Here is a 19,866-nt window from a genome sequence, read left to right on the forward strand (position 1 = left end):
GCAGGACCAGAGGAATTCTGGCCAGCATGTTAAACATGGCCTGTAAGTTTGTGGGTTTGGAGGGGCTGTTTATTATTTTAAACCTTCAGGCAAAGTGATGCTCGTCTGAGATTGACACCACTTCATGGACGAAGTGAGAACTTGCTGTCTTTAAAAGAACCCTGATGTTTCTCACAAAAATACACAATAAGTGTCAAAGTATATTCTCTGGCTTCCACTTGTTTTGAGATTCATGTTATACATGCTTGTCTCGGCTTGTTGTAGATAGAGAATTGACACTTTTCTCCACTAATGGGCTTTATGGATTTATCCTGACCTTAAAAAAGCAAACAGCTGAAATTAATTGGTAAGTTTGTGGGCTATAAATCATCATGACAGGTCATTACTAAGGAAAAGTACAGAAAAGTACCATGGTAATACCATGTTTTGGGGGGATATGTACTATAGTAAAACCACGTTTTTAGACATATACTGTAGTTATACCATTTGTCTTTTGGACATGGGCATTGGTAATACAATATTTGTTTTTAATGTGTATTAATGTAATACCAGGTTTTTGGGGACTTGTACTATAGTAAAACCATGTATTTTGGACATGGTACCATAGTAGCATTTGGTTTCGGACATATACCTTGGTAGTACCATGTTTCTGGATGTATACCACGGTAATACTTTTGGACATGTACTGTGATAATACCATGTTTTGGATGTGTACAATTGTAATACCAAATTTTTGTACATATACTGTGGTAATACCATGTTTTTGGATTTGTACCATGGTAATACAATATTTTTGGACATGTACCATGGTAATACCATGTTTTTTGGACATGGTACCATGGTTATATTTGTTTTTGGACATGTACCATGGTAGTACCATGTTTTTTTTTACATGTACTGTCATAATACCATTTTTTAGACATGTACCGTGGTAATACAATGTTTTTGGACATATACTGTGGTAATTACATTTGTTTTTTGGACATGTACCATGATAAAACCATGTTTTTGGGGACTTGTGCAATAGTAATATCATGTTTTTTGGACATGGGACCATGGTAATAACAAGATGGCGGTGCGGATGGCTGCTTTGGTGTGGAGCTCTCTAGCGTTTTTGTTACTTTTGTTTGTTTGTCATGTTTTTTGTCACTCTTTCACAATCAGTTTCACCAGGGATGAACTGCTGAATATTCGGCAGTGCATAACTGACAATTTTTGCCGGTGTTTGATTATTCTGACTTTTTATTAGACATCTTAGTTGGATGCGCAGCGGTGTTCTACAAGTGCTCCAAGAGATGCAAGCGAAGGAAGCGAGCCGGCGTGCTTGTGAAGCTTTGTCAACATGGCTTTAGGACTTTTGAATGTCTGCTCCCTCGCCAACAAAATGGATGAACTGCTTCTGCTCACCCAAACAAATATGGACTTTTCTAACTCCGCTGCTCTGTGTTTCATGGAAACCTGGCTGAGTGAAGCCAGCCCGGACAGTGCGTTACATCTGCCGGGCTTTCAGCTGTTCAGAGCGGATTGCGTTGTGGAATCATCGAGGAAAACGAGAGGTGGTGGAACATGCTTTTACATCAATGAAAGTTGGTGTACAGATGTAACAGCATTGAAGAAGATGTGCTGTCCTAATTTAGAAGTGCTCTGTATCAACTGTAAGCCTTTCTACTCGCCGCGGGAGATTTCCTAGTTTATTCTGGTGAATGTGTACATCCCGCCACAAGCATGAGTGAACGCAGCATTGCAACAGCTAGCTGATCACATCACAGACACAGAGCAACAACACACAGACTCTCTTATCATTATTCTGGGAGATTTTAATAAAGCTAACCTCACCCGTGAACTGCCAAAATACAAACATCATATCACATGCCCCACCAGAGACATAAATATATTGGACCACTGCTACACCACTGTAAAGGATGCATATCGCTCTGTCTCTCAGACAGCTTTGGGACTGTCTGATCACTGTCTGGTTTATCTTTTCCCGACCTACAAGCAGTAAGGACTGTAAAGAGATGGACCAATGAAGCAGAGCTGGAACTACAAGCCTGCTTTGACTGCACTGATTGGAGTGTTTTGTGGCTGCAGCCTGGACGAGCTCACAGATACTAAAACATCATATATCAGTTTCTGTGAGGATATGTTCATCCCTACTAGGACATTTTTATCATTTAATAACAATAAACCATGGTTTACAGGAAAACTCTGACAGCTTCGTCATGCCAAAGAGGATGCTTACAGAAGTGGGGATAAATTATTGTACAAGCAGGACAGAAACACACTGACTAAGGAAATCAGAGTGGCTAAAAGAAGCTACTCACAGTACTTTTCTGACTGTCACATTTTTATTTTAATTTTATTTTATTATTTTTTTTGTGGACATGGTTGTTTGCAAAATTGACATTGTTTTAAGTGTGTTTTGATATTTTTTTGTTTCCTAGCACTCTTATTTTGAAGTGTTTCTCCTGGACTACGTTACCCAGTATGCACTGCCCTCATCACTGTCATCTGTTCCTTATTGTTCTCACCTGTTTCCCATTCCCTCATTAGGCCTTGTATGTATAAATACCCTCTAGTTTAGTTTCTTCTTTGTCAGTTCTTATTTGTTGTTGTTTTGAGTTCCTGTTTGTTTCACTGTCATCATTTTTATTAAAGCCTGCAAATAGATCCTACGTCTCATCTCAGCAACTTCTCGTGACATTTTTACTGCCAAACAACACAAAGACACCGAAAAGGAAGACGATATTTTGCAGAGTGCAAACTAACATATTTGAAGATGTTGCTGTAAAAAGTATTCATCCAATCTACAAGTCAATTACACCACGCTAACATGCTAACAGCGTTTTACTAGATACATATTAACCCAATTTTATTGTCGTTACATTGGCTACCTGTTAAATTTCATATTAATTTTAACATTTTGTTACTGGTGGCCAAAAGTTTGGAATAATGTAAAGATTTTGCTGTTTCAGAAGGAAATTGGTACTTTAATTCACCAAAGTGGCATTCAACTGATCACAAAGTATAGTCAGGACATTACTGATGTAAAAAACAACATCACTATTTGAAAAAAGTCATTTTTGCACCTCATTGATCTCTGCCTGCAACACCTTTGTCTATTGATGGACTACACTCTTGAAATTAAATACATAGACTATCATTTAATTGCCAATAAAAGCCTTCATCAGCCAACTAACAATGCATCTATGTGAACTTCTGCAGTTAATCCCGGATGGACTTCAAAGACATTAGTCATTAATCTTAAAGTTAATTAAGAAATCGTTTTTTTACATTTTTATTTATTTATTTTTTTAACTCTGGACCTTAACGCTTGCTTAATTTACAAATTTTAAACCATGACTTGCACTGCACACAAATAACTAATATTGGCATTATATTCATGATGTTAGTCAGAGGGGAACTGGCCCGCACAGTGGGCCTGGTTTCTCCCAACATCTTATGGAGTTATGTGTTCCTTGCCACAGTCACCTTTGGCTTACTCACTGGGTTCTAAATACAATAATTATTTAATTATTTAATTTTTATACACAATTTACAATCATATTTAATCAAACTACACAATGATGACTCTAAGACTTTATAGATATTACAGTTTCATTTTCTGTTAATGCATAATTTTCTGTAAAGCTGCTTTGAAACGATGTGTGTTGTGAAAAGCGCTTTACAAATACAAATTACGACTTGATGTTTCAACACAACATAATGGTCATAAAACATTAAATACCACATTTGTAAGAAATTAAAAGAAACAGAAGATATGTGACACTGTAAAATATAAACGTATGCAACAAATACAAAGCCCTTTTCAATTTCCAGGTTCAACTTTATTTCTTTTTATTTTTGGAGTTTTATATTGTTAGAACAACTCACAAACAACAAGTGCACAGAAAAAAATTCTTTGAATTTACATGATTATATCATGGTTCCAAATAAATCAATTAAATTACATCAACACATTTTTTTCCTCTTGGTTTAGCTCATTAATTCTTTGTCAGAAAACATAATTTGTTCACGTAATTTCAACATAATGGAAGTTATTTTTAAATGACCCAATTTGGTAGACTCGGGCGATTTTATATGTATCCCAATAACATGCTTAATTTCTTCTGTTTTACACAGGGCCGTAACCACATTATACATTGAGGGGGACAAGTCCCCCCCTAATAATCAGATATGGACATATTTTGGAATAATGTACAGATTTTGCTCTTATGGAAAGAAATTGGCACTTTTATTCACCAAAGTGGCATTCAATTGATCACAATGTATAGTCCGGACATTAATAACATGAAAAATGACTATTAAAAACTTAAACTACTTCAAAGAGTACTCATCAAAAAATCCTCCACGTGCAGCATTGACAGCTTTGCAGATCCTTGACATTCCAGCTGTCAGTTTGTCCAGATACTCAGGTGACATTTCACCCCACACTTCCTGTAGCACTTGCCATAGATGTGGCTGTCTTGTCGGGCACTTCTCACGCACCTTACAGTCTAGCTGATCCCACAAAAGCTCAATGGGGTTAAGATCCATAACACTCTTTTCCAATTATCTGTTGTCCAATGTCTGTGTTTCTTTGCCCACTCTAACCTTTTCTTTTTGTTTTTCTGTTTCAAAAGTGGCTTTTTCTTTGCAATTCTTCCCATAAGGCCTGCACCCCTGAGCCTTCTCTTTACTGTTGTACATGAAACTGATGTTGAGCGGGTAGAATTCAATGAAGCTGTCAGCTGAGGACATGTGAGGCGTCTATTTCTCAAACTAGAGGCTCTGATGTACTTATCCTCTTGTTTAGTTGTACATCTGGTCTTCCGCATCTCTTTCTGTCCTTGTTAGAGCCAGTTGTCCTTTGTCTTTGAAGACTGTAGTGTACACCTTTGTATGAAATCTTGTAGCATTGTATAGCCTTCATTCCTCAAAACAATGATTGACTGATGAGTTTCTAGAGAAAGCTGTTTCTTTTTTGTCATTTTTGACCTAATATTGACCTTAAGACATGCCAGTCTATTGCATACTGTGGCAACTCAAAAACAAACACAAAGACAATGTTAAGCTTCATTTAATGAACCAAATAGCTTTCAACTGTGTTTGATATAATGGCAAGTGATTTTCTAGTACCAAATTAGCAATTTATCATGATTACTCAAGGATAAGGTGTTGGAGTGATGGCTGCTGGAAATGGGGCCTGTCTAGATTTGATCAAAAATGACTTTTTTCAAATAGTGATGGTGCTGTTTTTTATATCAGTAATGTCCTGATACATTGTGATCAGTTGAATGACACTTTGGTGAATTAAAATACCAATATCCTTCTGTAACAGCAAAATCTGTACATTATTCCAAACTTTTGGCCGCCAGTGTATATTTGTGACCTCAACATTCGTCCCCCCACCCTTAAGTAAAGAAACATACACTATGGTGGTTGTGTTCCAGTCCTCAACCTGTGCAAAATCTCCACTCTTCACCACAATGGTAACCCAGCATAACATAATTGGTTATAAATCCCAAAATGACAACAATAAACACTATTAGGTCTCCCCATTTTCTCATCTTGCTCAAATGCATAAAATAACACTTAATTTCAACCTGTGTTTTCCTGTTTTTTTTCAGTGTAGTTGGTCCTTAAAGGGACATTTCACCCAAAATTAAAATTCTGTCATCATTAACTCACCCTCATGTTGTTCCAAAACCTAAATCTCTTCTAATATGTCACCCATTAACAGTTCTTCTCTGTGTGTGACTTTGGTCTGTCAGTCTCTATAACAATGGGAGGTCCGCGGGGATTTACCCGGTGGAGCTGCACCCACTGAAGCCCCCAAATCGCCTCCAGCGCCAGCCGGGCCGGCCTCGTACCCGGAGGTAGAAGGCACGGCGCAGGGGGCGGCTAGAGTGGCTTTCCCCCGGAAGAAGGAAAGCCGCGACCGCAACGTTGCTATGGTCATATTCTCGCAATTAGTACATGAACCATCCACGAACACTGCCTCAGTGTTATTACGACCCAGACACGTGAGGCAGCACCCGTGGCCGTCAGAAGCGGAGAGATAGCGACCGCATCCAGGAATCACACAAAGACAGAAAGAGATCTTGAAAAAGACGCGTCCTTAAAAAGACGTTCACATCAATGTGTTTGCTCTAATAGAGAAAATATACTCTTTGCAGGAATATAAACTCTCTTAGCACTGTCGAAGCGCCCAGGGGCGTAATCTGCACAGATCTGTGCAGAAGGAGAGAAAAGCCGCTGGAATGCGGCATATATCCAACAGCAAACACTTCTAGGGAGGTGAATGGACCGGTAGTGGAAGACAGCTTGCTGACACACAACTGCTCGGCTCCGAAGCAAAAATCTGAATGAGTGGTTGCGAGCCAGCTCCTTTTATACCCGTATGTCCGGGGGAGTGGCATGCAAATTCCACTCGCCAATTCTCATTGGCCTTTTCTCAAAGATCTGAGGTGTTTGGGGCTCCCAAGGGCGACCCCTAGTGTCACTACATCGACACAACGTCGAGTGAGTGACAGAAGGGGAACCAGAATTAATAATAGCCACAATATGTAGAAAGACTGGCACTCCTAAGAACATGTAATATTTACTTTTTATTCTGTCTCGTTCTCATGTTAATGTGGAAAAAAACATCATAAATGGATGTGACAGTTGTGAAAGTGGCACTTACCTATAGGCTACATGATGAGGCAGGGGCAGACTTTGTCTAAAAAGTGGCTCTGGACTTTCTGGCTCAGAGCGGCCCACCAAACCCAGTCCGCAACACACCACACCATAACACACCGGCAGATTTTTGTGTTGAAAAAAAACAAAAGACATTCCTATTGATAACGGGCCCACCAGTGCAAAAACTGTCATAACTTTAAAACATATAAAACCACTGTAAACGTGATGAGTGGATTTTTTAGAGAAAGCACTAAAAATAAGCACCTTATAGCTCAGATAAATAACATGTCCGAAAACTTTTTTCCCAACATACAGATATTGGTTAAAAAGTACAAGGGAAAGTGTGTATTTTAGGTGCTGTGACAAGTCAGCATTTCTTCCAGGTTTTTAAAGATCTTAATCACCTTTCAACTTTTTTCCAGAAAAGCAAATAAACTATTGTCTTAGTTAATATGAGGTTGTGGAAACAACAAGTATAATAATATATATATAGCTATACAAGATCATAACATTTTGTTTAAAATAGTTAGATGCAGAAAGTGTCACACAGCAGGACACTGATGACAATGCTTAAAAACTCATGTCAATTACATACAATACTGTGTAAATGTTTATTTTAAAAAAATAAAAATAAAAACATAGTTGGCCAGAATGTACATATATACAAATATAAACAAATATAAATATATGTAAAAGTAATAATAAACATACCTCTTAAATTGTAGATCTTTGCAGATATTTTGCAGATTTATTGCTCATATTTTCACTCTATGTGAGTTTGTTACATCTTTATATCTGCAGTGTTTTAATTCCTTCCCCAGATTATTCTTGAGAAAAAGTGAAAAGCCTTATGCTTTGACAAGCGCTGTTTCTGCTATCGTTTAAAAAAGTAAGCCTTAAAGACTCAAATAGCCACAAAGTAATATTTTTCATGACTTATTTTCTAGATTTTTATCAGGCGTGAGCATTATTCAGCAAGCCACACTTCTGCTCCCAGTAATGCTTAGCGGTATAAATAAATTATGCAAATGACTATGTGCTGCTCATAGCTTTTCTGTTTGCAGATTTGATATACTCTGCTGTTATTGTATTTGTTGTGACTTGCAGTTATTTGTCAATTTGTGATTATTCAGAGCTCATCTCATACTTAATATTTTGTCTTTGGTTGTCACCATTATTGTGATTTGTATGTCAAATAATGAGGTTCGGGCGAGGTACGGAGTTCATGTGCATATATGGAAATGCGCTACGATGTGAATGTAATTTCAAATAAAAGTCATTTCAATAATTCAAATTAAAAGCCATTGTGCTGGCTTTACCTTAAGGAGTATTTTGAATATTCACTCTGTAATGGGGTCCGCGTGAGCATGTTGGAGCCCAGGGCGGCTGCCTATATAGCCTTTAGGACGGGCCGTACTTGCAGCATGGGACGGCCCAAATTACCCAGCGGCCCACCGGGAAACGCCCGGTGCTCCCGACGACCAGTCCACCCCTGTGATTAGGGAAACCATCAAAAACTCTTTGAAACCAGCAGACTTTGACCTATGAGATATCGAAAGTGATATATATTGGAAATAAGATATATTGGAAATTATTTATTGTTTATTTATTTATTGAATGGTAAAAAGCTTTTGACCTCTTTATAAATTTTTTATGCATTCCTAAATAAAACAGTAATCTGATGACAAAATAAGGTACGTAAGTGGCAAAATATCGGTATCAGCCTATAGTTTTTTTTCGTTAAAATTGGTATCGGTATCATAATTTTTTTTCATATTGGTGCATCCTTAGTATAAAAATGTATGCCTTAAGTGCACTTTAAAGTCTCTGATACATTTGCAGCGAAGTTCTTCGTTCTTCGTTCTTCGCTCAGAGCTAGAAACAAGTTCAAAACAGCTGAACAATGATATACTATTTACAAACATTAAAACAATATGGCCGGCGTTTAGAGGAGCATTTAAAGTTTCCTGAAAGTTCATGCTGGCAAGCTGTTTCAAACCAATGCAACGAACACAAAAACACCTTCTTTTTGGCCAGATTTTCTTCAAATTAAGTTAGAAGTATTTTGAGACCTTAAGTCGCTTTGCATAAAAATTTTGGTGAATTGCACAAATGTAAATGTAGTGAATTATGATCCATATGTGTCTTTGTGAGATTCACTGTTGAGCACATCTCATGTTTACTGCAGAATCGTGTTTATGACCGTCTCACTTTCTGGAAGACATATTGTTGAGTTCTGAATCACAGAGCATCACGCTGTTCTCATCTGGAGCATGTTGAGATCTCAGCGAGCTCTCGGGAACTTTTTAAAAGACTATCTGAGCCAAATGTGGCCTCAGTGTATTCAGCATATTATTACCAAATGACTTGCCAGAGAAAAATGGGCCGATATCACATCCAAAAAGGATATTAAATTCCTTTTCATAGAAATACCGTTCTGCAGCAATGATTAAATAGCTGATAATCAGTCATTATAGTCAAATAATGATTATGTATTACAAATGTTTGACTGCTGAATATCTGTCAGCATGGTGAGATGAAATTCTCAGCAAGAGAGAAAGTCTTTAGTATTATTTGTGAGATTTTGGGGCCCAGAAATCACTGTAGGCATTGTTTTAGCATCCAGTTCACTAAAGTAAAGGAATCTGGTAACAGTGCAAACATTTCTAAGTATTTGGTTGTGTAAGATGCAGCAGACTACCACGATCTGCCATACTAGACTGAGACTGTACTGCATCTTATGCATATATATATATATATATATATATATATAATACTTATAATCAATCAATCAATGCAAGTCAAAAGTTTGACATTGTATCGTCGTTTGTGTTTTGATGTAATTTGCAATGCTTCATGGGATGAGTGGTTAATTCAGACAATAGTGACACAATCTTGTCTTTTTTTGTTGTTGTCAATTTTCACATACTTGTTTAGCTTCAATCATGTTCAGCTTCATAATGGTCTGTAAACACTGTCAAGGTTTGTTCATGCATGTTTGTGTTTTAGTTGGTGTGTATATGTCTTTTTTTAGCCAGGCAGTGTGTGTTAGTGTGTAAACAGTGCTTTGCAAACAGAACATCTTATCTGAATTTGTCAGACTTGCAGGCAGCAACACCTCAACAACAAATCCATGTCATGCTGGTCGACAGCTCAAGCTCAGGTGCACATTAAATCACACTCAACCAGTGAATCTCATGAAAACCTGTGAAGAACATACCTGGGACACTTTTCACCTAAAAATATAAATTAAGAAATTAGATATTATATTTAGCTAAAAACAAACAAACCAACAAACAAACAAACAAAAACAAACAAACAAACAAAAAAAAAATAAACAAACAAAAAAAAAAACATATTAGGCCTATGTAAATCCCCCAAAATATAGAATTAATTGTAATAATAAGAAATACAATATATAAAAAAAAACTAAGCACGCACCTATAACAAAAGCATATTTATTTAGAATGGCTATTGCACAGATGATGGGGTGCACACATGCATAGAACTCATAATTCAAAAAAGATCTTTTTTGCATTATGATGTTATTGTCATAACAATTAAGCACATTACTATGATGCATATTTTAGTCAGTTCCTTCCAGTCCTTTAGTCAATACCTTCCAGTATGATTCAAAGTATTTGTTCCGGCTGAATACAATGTTCCTGCAGTACCCTAAACTCCCACAGGGAGGCACATCTTTTTCAAAGTGCATCCATATGTTCTGGAACTGCTGTGTGTGTGTGTGTGTGTGTGTGTGTGTGAGAGAGAGAGAGAGAGAGAGAGAGAGAGAGAGTGTTTGTGTGTGTGTGTGTGTGTGTGTGTGTGAGAGAGAGAGTGTGTGTGTGTTTGTGTGTGTGTGTAAGAGAGAGAAAGAGAGAGAGTGTGTGTGTGTGTTAGTGTGTGTGTGTGTGTGTGTGTGTGTGAGAGAGAGAGAGAGAGAGAGAGAGAGAGAGAGAGTGAGTGTGTGTGTGTGTGTGTGTGTGTGTGTGTGTGTGTGTGTGAGAGAGAGTGTGTGTGTGTGTGTGTGTGTTGGTGTGTGTGAGAGAGAGAGTGTGTGTGTGTGTGTGTGTGTGTGTGTGTGTGTGTGTGAGAGAGAGAGAGAGAGAGAGAGAGAGAGAGTGTGTGTGTGTGTGTGTGTGTGTGTGTGTGTGTGTGAGAGAGAGTGTGTGTGTGTGTGTGTGTGTTGGTGTGTGTGAGAGAGAGAGTGTGTGTGCGTGTGTGTGTGTGTGTGTGTGTGTGTGTGTGAGAGAGAGAGAGAGAGAGAGAGAGAGAGAGTGTGTGTGTGTGTGTGTGTGTGTGTGTGTATTGAGCAGTAAATGAATATTCTTGATGAAAGATTCTGACAGGCTTACACAGGAGCAGTTGGGAATAGAGATAAAGTTATCCTTCATATCTTAAAGCAGTTAGTCAGGTTTACTTGAGCTGTTTAAATCAAACAGGATCAAACTTTGATTTTGAGAAAACACCTTGTGGGATCCTCTGGGCTTCTTTAAAGCCACACAGCTTTGGAGGCAAAACATATTTGGAGTTTTTAATTTAGTTTAGACGTGATTAATGATTGAAGAATGTGGTGCAAACTTCAGAAACTGAGAGTTTTTGTTGTTGTTGTTGTTGTTGTTGTTGTTGTTGTTATGTTTGTATTGACTCTTGAAAGCATATAGTATTTTGGCAGAAAGTCATTCATTTGTACATTCGTTTACCAAACTTTGTGAGAAATAGGAAATAAGCATTTTTAATCATTAAAGAGCTGGTGCTGTCAGCGATAAGTTAGTTTCCTCATAAAATATTTAAACGCCTAAATAACAGTTAAAGGGACAGTTTACCCCAAAATAAAAATTCTCTCATCATTTACTCACACTCATGCCATCCCAGATGTGAATGACTTTTTCCTTCTGCAGAACACATACAAAGATTTTTTGAAGAATATTTCAGCTCTGTTGGTCAGTAAAATGCAGATGAACAGTGGTCAGAACTTTGAAGCTCCAAAAAGCAGATAAAACCATCATAAAAGTAATCCATAAGACTCCAGTGGTTAAACCCATGTCTTCAGAAGTGATATGATAGGTGTGGGTGAGAAACAGATCAATATTTAAGTCCTTTTTAACTATAAATTCTCCTTCCTTCCCAGTAACAAAAGAAGAAAAGAAGAATAATGTAAAGTGAAAGTGGAGATTTGAGATATGTCATTATTTACACACCCTCATGTTGTTCCAAACCTATATTGTTTTATTTATTTTTTTATTTATGTTGTGCTAATATATATATATATATATATATATACACAAATTTGTTATATTGGATATAACTTTAGACAAATAAGGTTAGTTAGCATTGTTATCACACAAAAATCATGTTAACATGTACAGTATAATGTTTACTTCTCACAGCTATACTTTTAAAAAAGTGAGTATTTTTATGTTTATGGATTGGCCCCATTAACTTTAATTAATTAATTAATGAATTGCCTCACTGTAAACAAATTTTTTGCTTTTTATTTTTTTATTTATTTTTTTTAATAAACAAGGGAAACGAGCCGAAATTAGTTTTTGTGGAAATCAACATTCTGCCTCTAATTCTGTCAATTGAGCTTACAACTTGTATTGAACCCTGACTATTCCTTTTAGTGTCCCAATACTTTTTGGGATGTCTGAATAAGCCCTAAAGCAGAGGGATAAGTGCAGCGGGATGCGGCAGCTGCGTGTGGCTCTCTCTCTCTCGAACTGCCGCATCCCGCTGCACTTATCCCTCTGCTTTAGGGCTTATTCAGACATCCCAAAAAGTATCCCTCTCTTCGGCTGATTAGCCCGACTGGGGGCCAGGCGTGCGTAGTCACGGCCCCGCCCCGCCCTCCTCCTCCTCATCACACAGACATTTCTATATATCACTTTTAAAAGGTGCAAAGATGCTTGATATATAGAAAAAGGCTGTTGGATATTGAGTTTCTTGAGTGTTATTGTGATTTTCATGGGTTGTGATGGTATGTGTTTGAGTGGCAGATTTACTGTGATGGCTGTTGTGGCTGTGAGTTCAGCTCTAGCTCTCTCAGCCGGATATAAACCCCACCGCTCTCGCCGGCTTGTTCTCCTTTCTTCTCCCCTTCAAGTCCGACTGGGAAACGAAGGTTTCAGCCATCAGCTATTCTGCTCGCAGGGCGTTTATGCCACATTATTCAGCCATAGGTGCCGTTTGGAGTCTGTGACATGAACTGCAATCAAAACAACAACAGCATGAGCAACAACAGAATCAGAACATGCAATACGTCTGAGACACCGTGTCCTGCATGAAGGTTATTTCACCTAAAAACCTCAATGAACAAATGCTTAATAGTCAAGGTTGTGTCCCAACTGAGCTGTGCATTGTAATTATGATTTATTCAAGTGCTTTAAAGGGTCAAATCTACCATATGATTATTGCTATTCTTAGACAACACTGAAGTTGATCAAATCGCTCTCGGCAAATGATGTCAAACTCAATATGCTGTGGAAGATGCTGTACATGGTTCAAGCAGCAAATTAGAAACATGCAAATGGAACAACAAATGAAGAAAACTCTTCCTTGACACAAAGATCTCAGTTTTGCTATACATATTCATTTTAAATCTCTATAACCTTACTGTATGTCAACTACTTATTATTTATTTGACAACAATGTGTTTTTCGCTTACGGTCATATTTACAACAATTCCATACGTATTATGTATACTAACAAAAAAGTACCAGAAAGTGCCATGGTACTACCATGGTTTTTGCACATGGTAATCCTATGTTTTTTTGGAAATCCTCTTGGAAGTACCTTAAGAATATGAATATGTTAATCCTTGAGTACCATAAGAAGTACTGTGGTGGTATTATGGTGCAGTGATGGTATCCAATGGTAATACCATGGTACTTTTTTGTTTTTTCACCCAATTTGGAATGCCCAATTCCTTTTGCTTTTAAGTCCTCGTGGTCGCATAGTGAATCGCCTCAATTCGGGTGGCGAAGGATGAATCCCAGTTGCCTCCACGTCTGAGACCATCAACCCGCGCATCTTATCACGTGGCTTGTTGAGCGCGTTGCCACGGACACATAGCACGTGTGGAGGCATCACGCCATCCACCGCGGCATCCACGCTCAACTCACCACGCGCCCCACCGAGAACGAACCACATTATAGCGATCACGAGGAGGTTACCCCATGTGACTCTACCCTCCCTAGCAACCGGGCCAATTTGGTTGCTTAGGAGACCTGGCTGGAGTCACTCAGCATGCCCTGGGATTCGAACTAGCAAACTCCAGGGGTGGTAGAATACCATGGTACTTTGATAAATACCATACTACTGAAATTCATGTTCAATCGTATTTACAAAGTACTCCAAGGTACTTCTAAGAATACCATGGTACCTGTCCAAAGAACCATGGTATAGTAGTACCATGAACCTTTTTTGGTTCTCCGAGGTTGTTAATCGATGGCATATGCTTCTGTTGAAGCCATCAGTCTGCATAATTTTACAGTAACTTCATTTGTAAAAAATCCGGTTTAATAGCAGAATTCCTGGCAGGAAAAGATCTTTGCAGCTCTTATTATGGTATTTTCAGGCCACATCCACAATAATCCGTTTTTGTTTGAAAACTCAGTTTCATAACATCATCATTTTCCACGAAGTATGCGGTAATTGAGAGTGTTTTAGAAACGACGTTCCAGTGTCAATGAGAGACATAAACATGTCAAACGTTTAAATCAACTGAAAACGTATTAGTGTGGACGTGGCCCTAATGCTCCAATTTTCTATCTTTATACTTTGGAATACTTTGTTTGAACATTTTGAATAAAGAATAATTGTTACATATTGTTTTCTTTCCTAAGAAGGATAAGGATATATGGAGTCAAATGTCAACACTTTCAAAATCTGTGATTAATCGCGACTATGAAAAATTATGCGATTAATTGTGATTAACCCTTGGTCTTAACGATCAAGCCCCTACTTTGTTTTTTATGTTCAATTTCAAAAGCTTGTAATAAAGGCTCTGTTTGCTTTATCTCTCTACAAGAGATCTGCTTTTCAGATCTGTATGTAGTGTTTGCTGCCATCTAGAGGAATGATCTAAGACTATAAGTAGTGAGATCGAGCATACAGAGCCTTTATTCCAAGCTTTTGAAGCTTTTTTTTTTAACAAGATTTTTGAAGTTACATTGAAGCGTCCCCTGCCTTTCAGGTCTGTATATTGGAATAGAAGGTGATAGAGAAACAGTTATTTTTCTAGTGTTAGCTGGCACCTAGACGAACGATTTAAGACTAAAAGTAGAGAGATAGAGCAAACAGAGCCTGTATTAAATGCTTTTGAAATTGAAAAAAAGAAAAAGGATAAAAAAAGGGTCAATTTGACCCTTAAGGACAACGTAGGGACTTTTTTTTTGTAGCTTTGTGTATAAATACATGGAATAAAAAAAAAAAATGACATTGCCAGTTTCTTACAGCATGCTTCTTACAGTTAGTGGTGTATTGCAGTATGCCAGTCGTGTGACATGCATTAAATACGTGGCATACACGGCAGCATGTCTCATCAGTGTGACATACAGACTTTCAAATGTTCCGGCCTTCAGCACTTGTTCATGCCAGGAGCCAATTTAACATTGATAATTGGAAACTTGAGCCTGGAATGGACCGCGGATGGTGACATACTGTGCAGAGTCAAGTTTACTAAGGTGCTAAAAATAAACTCTCTGACATGGTCTGCTCGCTGTCCAGAGACGTCTCGCCACAGTGGATGCATCTGATTATCTGCAGATGAGCTGGAAATACTTACTTTATACTTTTTATCATATCCGTTATGAACCTCGGCTCTGGAGCACAGCAGTTGGCAGGAATTATTTCATATCTATATCCAGAGAGTGAGATCACCCATAAGAAAGAAACAACATAAGATCAGCTTAATATCTTTTTCTCCTGGCAGCAAACAGAATAGAGCTATAGTTGGTAGAAATAAAATTCTGTTTATTTACTCACACTCATGTTTTTCCAAACCTGTATGCTTTTATTTATTTTCTTTTCCATGAAATGCTCAAGGAGAAGATTCTTTATGCAACTCTTTTCCATACAACGACAGTTAATTGTGACCACATCTGTGAATCTCCGTAAAACACAAACATAGTAATAATACTGTAGAAGTCCATACAAATATATATGCTTGTTCTGAAGCCATATGACAGCTTAGTGTGAGGAGCAGACTGAAATGTAGGACTTTATTTATAGAAAATATTAGCATTTTGATGAGTTTTGCTATACTTTAGTTCTAAAGTGATTTCCTCTGGTGTTTAGGAATAATAGTATGAATCTATCTTTCTTCCTTCTTGCCTAACCATTACTTTCTGCTCTTTTTGTATGTCAACATTTATCTAATTTCCCTGTTGTTGGTCTCAGCTGGTCTTCCAGCCATGCCAGAATGGTCTGTTGGCTGGTTTTAAAGGGGTTTTAAGCACTTTTTGGCTGGTCAGACCAGCTAAACACCAGCTTCATCTGGTTTAAGATGATTTTCTCTGAACTGAGAACTCTGTTAATTGTCCTGCCCGATGAGCAGCCTATGCTATATATTTTTTCCTCTGGGCATCCATCCATCCATCCATCCATCCATCCATCATCTATCTATCTATCTATCTATCTAACCATTCATGCATCTCTCTGTCGCTCAATCCATCCATCCGTCTATCTAGTTTAGTTTAGTTTAGTTTATTTATTTATAAAGCACTATTAAAACAACAGACCATTGACCACTGTGTTGTACAATAATAACAGTAAATAATATAAAACCCCAAGAGAAAGTCAAATAAACGAATAACAAAATAAATGACACAAAAAAATAAATAAAATAAAAACAAAACAAAACAAAGGAAAATCAAATGTTAACAGAAAAGAAAAAACAAAAATGTACAGCAAGTTATCAAAACTCCATTTACCCAAATGCTAGAGAGAAAAGGTGTGCTTTCAGCTGACATTTAAAAATATTTAAAGTTGGAGCTAATCTTATGTGGAGCGGTAATTCATTCCAACGCTTTAGGGCAGCTACTGCAAACGCCCGATCGCCCCTTAGCTTCAGCCTAGATCTGGGAACAGTCAGAACCATCTGGTCAGAAGACCTAAGACACCTTGAAGGCTTATGTATGTGCAGGAGTTCCAACAAATAAGAGGGTGCTAAAATATTCAGAGATCTAAAAACAAATATAAGAATCTTAAAATCGATTCTGTATCGGACTGGCAGCCAACACAAAGAAGCTAAAATAGGGTAAATATGCTCTCGCTTACGAGTGCCCATCAGAAGCCTAGCAGCGGCATTCTGGACTAATTGCAGCAGAGATAATGATGACTGGCTAACACCAACATATAAAGAGTTACAGTAATCTAGCCTTACCGAGACAAGGGCATGAAGTGCCTTCTCAAAATCACTAAAGGAAAGAAAAGGCTTCACCTTTGTCAATAATCGTAAATGAAAAAAACTCGATTTGAGTTCATCTGTTTTGTCAAATTTCAGAGAGTTGTCGAACAGAACTCCAAGGTTTTTCACCACCGGTTTACAAAAAGGGGCCAGTTTACCTAGTTTCAAAAACCCAGGGACATCAGATCCCCCAAACCAAACAATCTCCGTTTTACTTTCATTTAGATTTAAAAAATGTACCGACATCCAGGCTTTAATGTCATTTAAACAATTCAAAAGTGAATCTAGAGCATTCTTATCATCTTTTCTCAGGAGCATATAGATTTGCGTTTCATCTGCAAAGCAGTGAAAAGAAATACCACGCTTGTTAAAAATAGACCCTAAGGGCAGCATATATAGTGAAAACAAGATAGGGCCAAGGATGGACCCTTGTGGAACCCCGCTAGTAAGAGTGGCTGAAGAAGAAAAAAACCTGACCAATATTGACCGAAAAACTTCTATTTGACAAAAAAGACTTGAACCATTTAAGAGCAGTACCCTGAATACCCACCACCTCCTCAAGGCAGGAGAAAAGGATCCCATCATCTATAGTATCATTTGCTGCACTAAGGTCTAAAAGCATAAGGATCACAGAGTGTCCTGAATCAATTAATAAAAAGATGTCATTAAGTACTTTTAACAAAGCTGGTTCTGTATGGTGAGCTTTAAATCCCGACTGGAAAGCCTCAAAAACAGCATTTTGGTCCAAGAATCTCTGCAATTGGCTAAGAGCGACTTTCTCTAGGACCTTAGAAAGAAACAGCAATTTAGAAATCGGTCTAAAGTTTGCTAAAACCATTTGATCCATGTTTGTTTTTTTAAGAAGAGGCTGCACTACAGCATGTTTAAGATACAGTGGCACTGATCCTGTTTCAAGGCTACTATTAATTATAGCCAGGATACTAGGCCCAATGACGTCAAAAACCTGTTTGAAAAGCCTAGATGGTATCACGTCATAGGGACAGTTATTAGGCTTCATTCGGCCTACAATTTCGGTCAGAAAAAGGATAGAAACCGGTTCAAATTGATTAAAAACAGCAGGACATATAAAAGGGGATGATGGGTCATAAGTAAAATGCACAATATGTGATCTAATATCAACAATCTTATTTACAAAAAAATGTAGAACATTTTCATAGGTATCAAAAGACACATCAGTGCATGAAAACTATCTATAAATCTGCTCTCCTTGCACATGGGCATCCTTAATTTAGAGTAAATAAACAGTTGAATCTGTTTCTGTGTCTTGTCCATTGCTTGTTTTCTGAGCACATGTTTGTAATTAGGAGCGTAAAAGCAGAATGAATGTGCTTTCTGTAATCAAAAAGACATGTTTCATCTCAACTCACATCCAGCACAAACAATCTTATCAGTGTTGTCCAAATGTGCACTGTATAAACCTGTTTCTTTTCCTGCCATTATTGTATTGTACTCGTACAATCTCTGTTGTCATGATAAGAGAAACTGATGTGTGTACAGACAATGCAAATGGCCAGGTAATAATGTTATGCTTGTTTTTCATGCTTAGGACAATGGTTGCAGGTGCCGTATCTGTGTTTTACAACTGTTGACAAAAAAACATGGTCTTCAAATCGTCAGGTTCACTAGAGCGCAGTAGACAGTGGTAGAGAGGGATTTGTCGAGTGGCAGACATGTCTGTCCAATTTATTGAGCAGAATTTGACAATGTGCAAAATCAATCGTGTGTCTCATATACCAGCATGTCATTTTCCGTTCCCTAGCGAGCTGTTTCCAAACCATAGTTGCATCCCACAATCACCAGGGTGGAAATTATCATGTAGCATTCTTATGAGAAAACGGCTATTGGTTTTTATTTTTAGATTGAAAGACACAAAATCACAATTCTCTGCTCTCTAAATACTGTAATTTTACAGCTATCTGGAATACTTAATACTAATTGGCCAATCATGCCATTCTGCTTTCACATATTTTTGTTTCACAATGCCACGACTAAACTGTATAATTGATTGTTGTCCCCGGTAACCAATTTTCTTTATTGCTGTGCTAGTTACAATAAATGCCTCTCGTATCACTCTGTGCTCTTTTTATTACGTAATAATTATTTTTTTTTAAACTCAAATCAATATTTTGTATCCATTTATTTATTTCTTTGACAATAAGAAAATAACAATAAGATGGATAATATACAATCAGCTGGTCATTATAGCAAAATAAACCACTTCGGGAAGATAGAAGACCCTGATAACCCATTTGGGGTTTAGCTTGCTATATTATTATTTACTTATTTATTTTTTTCCCTTTTTTATAATTTTTTCCTGATTCTGTTATTTGTCCCAAAATACTCGTGGTGGTCGGTGGAAATCAAATGAATAGGCTGAAACTATTTTGATCTTTGATTATGGATAAGGAGCATTATATCTCTTCTCAGGCTGGTCTGTACAGTAGAATTTGTCCATGTTTTGGCAGAGATATGAAATAGTTCTGTTGCCCATGGTACTGAGAGAAACAGATTAGCTATTAAAGAGTAATGGTGGTGCAAAATGGAAAATACGGATATATACAGTACTATATACAGAAAAACACACAGAAATAAGATGAAAATACAAGCAGCATTTCAGGGCTATATTTTCCAAGCCATTTGCCCAGAACTGTACATCAGGATATCACCTATAGGGCCCTATTTTAAGCATGCAAGCACTAAGCGCAGCGCAATGCCTTAACTTACAAGTGCAAAGTCAATGGGCATGGCCA

This window comes from Myxocyprinus asiaticus, chromosome 17 (assembly GCF_019703515.2).
Source record: "Myxocyprinus asiaticus isolate MX2 ecotype Aquarium Trade chromosome 17, UBuf_Myxa_2, whole genome shotgun sequence".
Classification (NCBI taxonomy): Eukaryota; Metazoa; Chordata; class Actinopteri; order Cypriniformes; family Catostomidae; genus Myxocyprinus; species Myxocyprinus asiaticus.